Source organism: Pinus tabuliformis, chromosome 3_2 (assembly GCF_031772625.1).
Source record: "Pinus tabuliformis cultivar Carrire ecotype Pingquan chromosome 3_2, CPIR1, whole genome shotgun sequence".
Lineage (NCBI taxonomy): Eukaryota > Viridiplantae > Streptophyta > Pinopsida > Pinales > Pinaceae > Pinus > Pinus tabuliformis.
The window spans coordinates 337,739,209-337,748,493 of NC_142302.1; positions in this window are offsets into that span (position 1 = coordinate 337,739,209).

Consider the following 9,285-nt stretch of genomic DNA (forward strand, 5'->3'; position numbering starts at 1 on the left):
CATTCAATATCAACACATTTCCAGAAACTTAAACACATTGACAAATTCATTAGAAAATTATGCGTTAGATAGGAATTTGCAGCGTTTGTAAAGAAAACATTTTATATCAATAACTTAACCAAAATAAAACTCCAAAAATAAAAAATATATAGTTGTTTATAGTTTTTACAAAATGTTTTGTGTCCAAGACAAAATCAGTCATTTGACCAAGAAACTCAAAATGAATGTAGAAAAGCATCCTAGACTAATGATGCTGGTGATAACATGTCACCACCTGTGAGATCATGCGCAAGAGCCTGGTCCATCGACTCGACACGCCAGTAGTGTGGCGCTGTAACCTCAAAGGTAACTTATGAATCATAACATCCTGAATACCGAGAGTGAGGTCCTCGATCTGATCCTGCAACACTACCAGGGTCTCCGATATGTCTAGATCCTGAAGGACAACCCTCGCTATAGTCTCTCCTGCTGGAGCGTCATCTGTTGCCTGTGGGCGTGCCACTGGTGGAACTGGTACAATATCTGCACACACATATGAGTTTGATTAGTCTTGATAACATTAAAAAACACAAAAAAATTATAAAACTGATAAACAAATATGTGGTAGAATCATTTTACCTATAGCACTCCACTGCTCGCCAGCTGGTAATGCCAAATCCGGGTTGCCTCGGAAATCCATCCCAACGTATGGATACTCCGCAAAGATCATCTCCTGATGGTCGAACCAATCAAAAAAGGCATCAGAGAAGGAAATCCGTGACTCGCCGGCATGTCTGGCCATAAGATCAACCCATCTCTACATCCATGGTTCCCTCGGTGCTGGCAATCCCAGTGAAATGTCCTAAGGCTGCATTAGTGGAATCCTCTCCAAAGTGAAAAAAGTCAATATGGAACCGTAGCCAAAATTCTTGGATCTTCCATTCTTTACTTTGGAGAGCTGTTCTTTTATGACAGGAAGTACTGCCTTGCACCAGTTGAACACCTTTGGTTCTAGGCATTCTAGGGTGTACTGCATGTAAGATCTGTTTGCCAAGTGTAAAGCTGTGCTACCAGCCAATCTAGCAAAAGTAAATAAAATGGTCCTCAAGGGCCGATCAGTGACATCCTGGATATTGATCTTGCCATCTCTGCTGGGCTGAGATCCATCTCTACAGAACTGACGAATGTAATCTTTCACAGATTCACCTCCATGGGCGGATCCTGATAGTGAAAGAGGGGCACCATGCCTCGATAACCCCATCAGAAAGTAAATATCCTCGACTGTCAATGGAATAGATTTGCCTATGATCTGGAATACCTGGTTGATCGGATCCCAAGCATCGAGAAAATACTGCAACAAATTGATTTGTTGCCTCATGCTGGATATGCAGAAGAACTTTAGCAAGCCATAGTTTCGTAATGCAACAACTGTACCCTGGTCATGTAAGGCAATCATGTCCTCTTCTTCATGTTCGCGTTCACGCCATGTGACAACCATCTTGATCCAACAAAAATCTGAAATGCAAACAAAATATGAGTTAGGATCCAAATTTGAGCAAAAACAAGCAAAAATTTGATGAAAAATCATTGTGTAAAGATGCCCTTTTGCGCCCATCGCACCTTGACTTTGAGCAAGGTGGGATGCATACTGACTAGCTTGTTGGTAGCTCAGTTTGAATCACACCTTTCAATACTAGCTAGGTGTGATGATTGGGGAATGAGATCTTCAAACCCCAGAGGCCCAGAAAGTGAAAAAACTAGCTCAAAATCAAGAAAAGATGGAACGAAAATGAAGAGCTTAGGGTTAGCTCCTATTTGGTCCTGACGGCGCAGAGAATAGTCCACCAGATCTCTCGAAATCAACTAATGAAATTTGAGGGGGAAAACCACTCCAGAGCTCCAAAATCCAAAATTTGAAATTAAATGATGAAAATGAAAGGTAAAACTACTTTTTATGTTTACTATTCACTTACTTCAAGTAAAATGTTAGTTTTAATTCATTTTTCATACATATACATGTATTTCTAATCAATTTGATGGAGTAATTGAGCAGGTTAAATGACCATTGAAAGAATCTCATGTGCTAGACAGTGAATTGAACATCTTTGACCACTTGCCTGAGCATATGTTGTCGCATGGTTCAAGCTAATTAAAAAATAAACCTACCCCTGAGCATAGTTTCCACAAGGTTCAAGCTCATTAAAAAATGAACCTACCTTTAGTAAATAACCTTTGTGATTGCCATGTTATCAGCCTTTTGAGCCTTGGTTGTGTTCTTGCCATCACCTCCATTCTCTTGGCCGATCATACACTTCCACTTGATTATTTACCCTTTTTGAGGAACAGCTGTGACGAGTGGTCCTATTAGCCACCCTCTTCACATCACCATGTTTTGAGAAGTTCCAAACTTACCCAGAACCAGTTGCTACCCTAGACACCACTCGTTCCTAAAAAATGAGTCCTCTTTAAACCCTTTTCAGACTCGTTAAATATGAAAATATTGTCGAGCAATTGGCCTTTCCAGCTCATTAAAGTGATGGGAAATGCCATCCCTCCTGTATATTTTAATATTTTTCGGACCTGAGGGATTATCTTATGAAAAAGTTCGAGTGCTTGTCTTTTTCGGCTCGCTAAAGTGATCGAAAAGTCATCCCTTTTGTATTATTTTAATCTTTTTCGGACTTAAGGGATTATGCTACGAAAAATAACTATTGGAGTTTTCTTTTCGTCCCTTTTCAAGCTCTCTAAACATGAAATGACTAATTTATCCTTGTCATTAAACTCATTAAAACAATAGCGACAAACTTGTCCACCCGGACAAGAACGAGTTTCATTGTCACTAGGCTTGCTAAAACATAGCGACAGGTTTACCCGAAGGGAAAATTATAGAACAAGCATATGTTATCCTCCTCAAGCCTGACAAAATTAAAGAGGTACTTGTCAGCAATGACTAGGGAAAAAGGGAAGAAAACTTGAAGAATTTTATGGTAGCAAGTTGCTCTTGAACATGGCACTTTCACTCCATCACCATGATTGAGTCGGGTTGGGTTATTCTGTTCACCAGTCATTTCACCATTGGTCTTTCACACCATCCATTTTGGGGTTAATGCTACCAATCCATCTCAGTGTCACCAATATGTTCAAGAGAAGTCATTCAGTTGAGAATTCACCATCTAGTTAATGCCTCATCCACTGCAATACCTTCAACCTCCATTTTTCATGACCACCATTACTGAACCTTGTGTCGTAGATCATTTTCACCTCCAGAAAATCATTTGCTTCATTTCATGTCGTAGATGTGGGATACATTAAGGCCCTCCTACGATGGGTCACTTCTTGTCGACATCAGCTCATTATCCAAGAAGTTGACTTAGAAACAACCCTTTTAGTACTTTGAAGCTTACATGCCTTAATGGCAAGTTTCTCACTTCCGGCGATAGGTTGACATCAATGGCCTTCGACCGAAAGATTTTATGTGGTGTTCGACATTGGATCATATATTCACACCACGTGAATTATAGTGTAGTACCTTGAGGGTCATTATCATTATTGATGATTCCTCTCGAGTCTGTTAACAACTCACATTATTGGCTGGTAATTAGGTGATGTCTTTCCATGTTCGACTTCTAAACATATTTTCACATGGATCGACTTTTACATTGGGCGAAGATTGAATGAGTTTGAAGACCCCGAATCTAGTTTCATCCATCCGGGTTGCGATATATTTAGGGATATAAAGACATTAAATGTACACAAAAGCTGCACATATAGTCATCTAAGCTAGGGAGGATGACTCTACATATGAAGAATCACCAGTCTACAACTGTAGACGATTATCCGTTCTATGTACATGAAATGAATTTATAAATCTAAGCATGGGAATGCCCACCTCAGCTAGATCATGAAAATTATATGATGATGATGTATTGTATTGTATCTTATACAGGTCACCTTCCAGTGTTGAAACCTCAGATCCTCATGTTAAAGCATTTCACCCGACATCAAAGATTTATGACTTCATGCTTTAGGGGGCAACTGCTATAGACATATTTGGGCACTTCAACCCCAATATTATATGTCAATAAACTAGGGCTCTTTAACACCTAAAAGTGTTGTTTCATACCCTAAAAGATCATGGTCAACTGATTACATCATTCCCCAAAAGTTCCACTTGAAAAACAATCCAGAACTGGCCTAAACTGGACCATATTGAAATCTCCACTGTCAGGGTGTGGTGCATACTGACTTCTACACTAGCCAGGTGTGATGCATACTGAAGAGGCCTTCTGTGGGGTGCAATGAGTGAGAATGGACAAATATCCGAGACAGTTTGCTAAGTTGATGCTCATGGAATCTTCTAGAAACTTCTCCTATGACACATGCCTCTCTGAATTCGCCCAGGGATGAGTAAGAGATCCAAGAAATCTCCAAGTGGAACCTAAAAAAACAAGTGGAATGACACTAATAAAAAACCCAGAGATGACTCACACCCTTGCATACATCTATAAATGGATCCCTCATTTGAGATATCTGGAGGCTAGAATTTTGTAATTTGTAAGGAAGTGCTGATAGTTTGTGTTTGAGAAAGAGCATTGTATTGTTAGGTGATCTTTCTTTTCATGAGGTGAAGAGGGCTTTGATGTTGGGAGGATGATGCTGGATCAGACAGTTGGGTTGTAATTCTCCCTTCTATTTTAATAAAGTTCTTTGAGTTTTCCTCCATACAATTATGTATTTGTGAATGCTGTTATTTATGAATGCCATTGTATGTTCATTGTATTTCTGATTCTGCAATGCTTATGATATAATAGATCAAGATGCTTTGATGGTGTTTTGTTACTTTGTTTCTACAGGTATTCTCTAAGCGGAATAAGTAGGAGAGAAGGTACAAGCTCTGTCAAGGGGGAGAGAGATCAAGCAAGGAGTTGAGCGGAAGATCCAGGTTGGTTCCTTTGCATCTCTCTTATCTATTATACATAGAGGAAATCACAAATTTCTTTAAATTGTTTGTTTCTAGGGTAGCTGCCAATCCTAGAGGGCTAGTCGATCGATAAGACACCTAGAAACAATTAGGGGTCCAATGCTTACAATCATTGGGAATAGTGGCCCTTAGATTTCAAGGTTTTTTCATGAGATTCTCCTTAAAAGGAAAGGAAATTGACAATAGAGGTATCCAAAGGAAACACTCTGATATGATAAGCTTTAACAACATGAATAATTACTAAAAAAGGGACTCCATGGTGTAATTGCACAATTATGCTTACTAGATTAACATATATATCCTCTACTCTAGTGGATCTATAATCAATAATCGTTCCAAAGTATTTGGAGAGATGCAAAAGGCATCTTTCATCTGCTCAAGATTATGACCATGTTATTCATTTTCAACTATGAAGTGTACCACCTAACATTAGGCATTACATGTATCCATAAACATAGAAGATTTAGATTGAGTGCATGATTCAAGAAATATTAGAGACCAACATCATTCAACCTAGCCAAATTTCTTTCTTCTTACCAATGGTGATGGTTGCAAAAAGTGACGGTTTAGGGCATACATGTCCAGATGATAGACAACTCAACAAAATGATCATCAAAGATAAGTTTCCAGTTCCTATGATTAATGAATTATTAGATGATTTACATGGAGTGATTTTATTTACTAAGTTGGATCCTTGTTTGAGATATCATCAAAATCAAAATGAGGAAAGAAGACATTCCCAAAACAACTATTACAACACACGAAGATCAATATGAGTTAGTAGTTTTTTTTGTGATAATATACCCGATAAAATTCCTAGATTCATTTTCAGTATTAGTCACACCACTCCAATCCACAAGAGGGAGAGGAAAGGGTTTTCAAAAGAATAAGAGTCAACAAAAGGCCTTTGATCCTTTAAAGAGTTAAAGAAGAAAACTAGTCAAACAATAATTCCTACATTACCAAACTCGAAGAATCCCAACTTTGAACTAGAGATAGAAGCAAGTGGATATGTTATGGGAGTAGTCTTGATGCAAGGAGGAAGTCATATATACTACCATTCCAAAGTGTTTCATGGGGTGGTTCTGAGTTACCCTACCTACAATAAGGAGCTATTTCCCTGGTGCAAGTTGTCAAAAAGTGGAAATACTATTTAACAAGAAAGGGGACAGTCATTCACATAAATCACTAACCATTACAATACTTGCAAGCCAAAAGTAAGTTGCAACAAACTAAGAATTATAAGTGGATGTGGTTTTTACAGTAGTTCCATTTAGTGATCAAGTATAAGAAGGGTAGCATAAATAATTTAAACACCATGCTTTTGAGGCCACCCACATCAAAAATCAAGACTTTGGAAACTCTTATACATATGGATCCTTTCACCCATGATTTATGTAGAGAGGCATATACAAAGGATGAGGACTTCAAAAAGGTTTATCAATATCTATAGGGATAGAATCATGTGGGTGATGGTGATCACAATTGAGTATCATCTCCGAAACATGTTACTATATAGGTTGGACGAGCTATGTGTTCCTAAAGGTGAAAAACTAGTGTTGATTAGAGAGGTTCACACCTCCAAGGTTGTAGAGAATTTTGGTGTTGGGAAGATAGTTTTCAACTTGCAAAGATATATGTACTAGACATGGATACAACAAGATTAGCTAGGTTCATTAGAGGATGTATAATTTGTTGTACTAGCAATCCCAATAATAAGAAATATGGTCTATACCATCCCTTACATGTACCCACTTGTCCTTGGGAAAGCATTTCCGGGGATGCAAAAGGTTTACCAACAACTAGGAAGAGACATGATTACCTATTTACATTAGCTTACAAGTTTAGCAAGATGTGAATTATAATGCTATATAAAAAGAAAATTAGGGGAAAACAAGTAACAAACTTGTTCTTTGAATAAGTGTGGGTGTACTTTGAGCTTCCAAGGGCCATCATTTCAAATAGGGAAATCATATTTATTAGTGCATTTTAGACTACATTGTGGAAGAATATGGACACAAAATTGAAAAGGTATACAACATTCCATCCATAGATAGATGGAAAAATAAAGGTAGTCAACAAGACTTTGGTACAACTTATGAGGGGTTATAATTAGAAGAAACTGAAGAATCTAGTTTATATATAACACTCCTCCAAAACAATAGTCCACACTTCAAATAGTAAGTTGCCCTTTGAGACTTGTTTGAGATATTTTCCACCTTCACCTTTGGATGTACTATAAGGATATTAAGGAGAAGTGAGGGAGGATCCCACAAAGGATGCTTTAAGAGTAGAAAATTTTATTGATAAGATCAAGTATATTGATTTAGAGGTACAAGGGGCACTAAAGAAGTCATAACAAGAATAAAAGGCCAAACATGTTCAAAATAGGATAGAGAGGTCATTCAAAGTGGGTGATAGAGTTTGTTTACAAATGGACAAGGAGAGGCTATAAGTTTGAAACAAAGAAGATATTGAGATGGGGGTGAATCAATATCTTATAATTTTTAACAATTATTTATTCATTAACCACATGCAACAATATAGAAAAACACCAATCACATAGATTTTGAAAACAAGAAGTTTATGTGGAAACACATATGTGAGAAAACCACAAATTCTTTTTTATTATGATGTAAATGAAAGAATCGAGTTTATTACATCAAATTATGTAAGAACCAAGCTACAGGAGGATCCAACCCCTTTTTCTTTGTAATCAACAACTTGTTGGCAAAACCAACTCTGTTATAGACATTTTTGTGCCTTACAGCTATAAGCATGAAATGTCCATAATCCAAGGAATCCAAAGTCCCTAAAAGTGTTTTTCCTGCCCCTAAAGGAACAAGGTCAACCAATGACAACTTCTCCCAGAAGTTCTCCACCAGAAACTGCTCAAAACTAGTCAAATCAGGATCAATTCAGAAGCTCCACTAGCTGCCTGCATTGCAAAGCACCCAAATGCACTGGCTAGGTGCATTGTAACGCACTTGAATGCACTACCCAGGTGCGTTGAGCGGGAAATGACAAGTGGCAGAGTCATTCAGCGAGGTGGAGAGACAATGGAAGCTTCCAGAATCTTCTCCAATGACACTTGCCTCACTGAATTCGACCAGTGATGAGTACGAGGCTCTCAGTCTCCAAGTGGAAGCAAGAACTGACAGAGAGAAGCCACAAGTCAAAACATAAGCTAACTCATCCTCTCTGCTTACATCTATATATGGATCCCTCATCCCAGAGATCCAGAGGCTGGAATTTTGTACTTTGCAGAGAATTGCTGTTGGTTTGAGATTGAGATTAGTACATTGGGTGATTTATGCTTTGTTGGAGGTGAGGAAGGGATTCCTTTGCTGGGAGGTAGATGCTGGATCGGGACTCACTTGGTTGTATCTCCTCTTGGACTTTCTTATCATATCAATAAAACTATTTGAGTTTCTCCTACATGCTGTGTATCAATGATGTTTTGTTATATTTGCATGTTTAGCTTAATCTGATCCTAAGCTTTTTATGAATGTAAATCTATATCTTCGTGTAGTTTCTCTCTTCTGTGATCTTGCAGGAATTTGGTGAAGCTGGGCCGGTAAGGGAGCAGGGAGATGGAAGCTATTGAAGAGAGGAGTGATTGGATAAACAAACTAGTGCAAGACACAGGTTAGTTTATCCTTCCTCGTCGTTTACATTTCATAAAGAAGAATACTCAAGTAGTTTTCCTTGTTTGTTGCTAAGGCACTGTCACACCTTAGAGTGGGATAGGGGCATTCTGAATGGATACTTTTCCCAACAACAAAATGGCGACTCCGCTGGGGATCGTATCTAGTTAGTTTATTTGTGTTTCTATTGTTGTTCTTCTCATAAACTTAGGAGTGGCGAATCGAACTGCATTTGCCATTTACAAATGCAAAGTAGACATCTGCTACTCTAGTCCATTCACTGGGCCTGTTTATGATCTGAACAGCTGATCCACAAATGCTCTAATTGCCCTTTGTGATAGCTCTTATTCCTCCTTTAAATCATCCCTCTAATTGTACCTTACTGGTAGCTTTTATCCGGCCAAAAACCATAGATTAAACTGCAAACCGTGACCCAGAACCCAGAGAAAATTCTCATTTCTGCTTCAGCGCAGGCTTTGTGAAGAGGTTCTGCATTTCAACGCAGGTCCCGAGAGGGCTACTTGCGCTGTAATTCAGTTTCTCTGTGCAACAGGTGCGCTGATCAGCCTTTGCCCTGTGCAGCTGTGGTTCTTTGCTTCATTTTGTTCAGTTTTATCTCTGATTTTTGCATCCTGTTATCAGTGTGTGTACCTATCTGAAAACCCCTTTTCTTTGCCT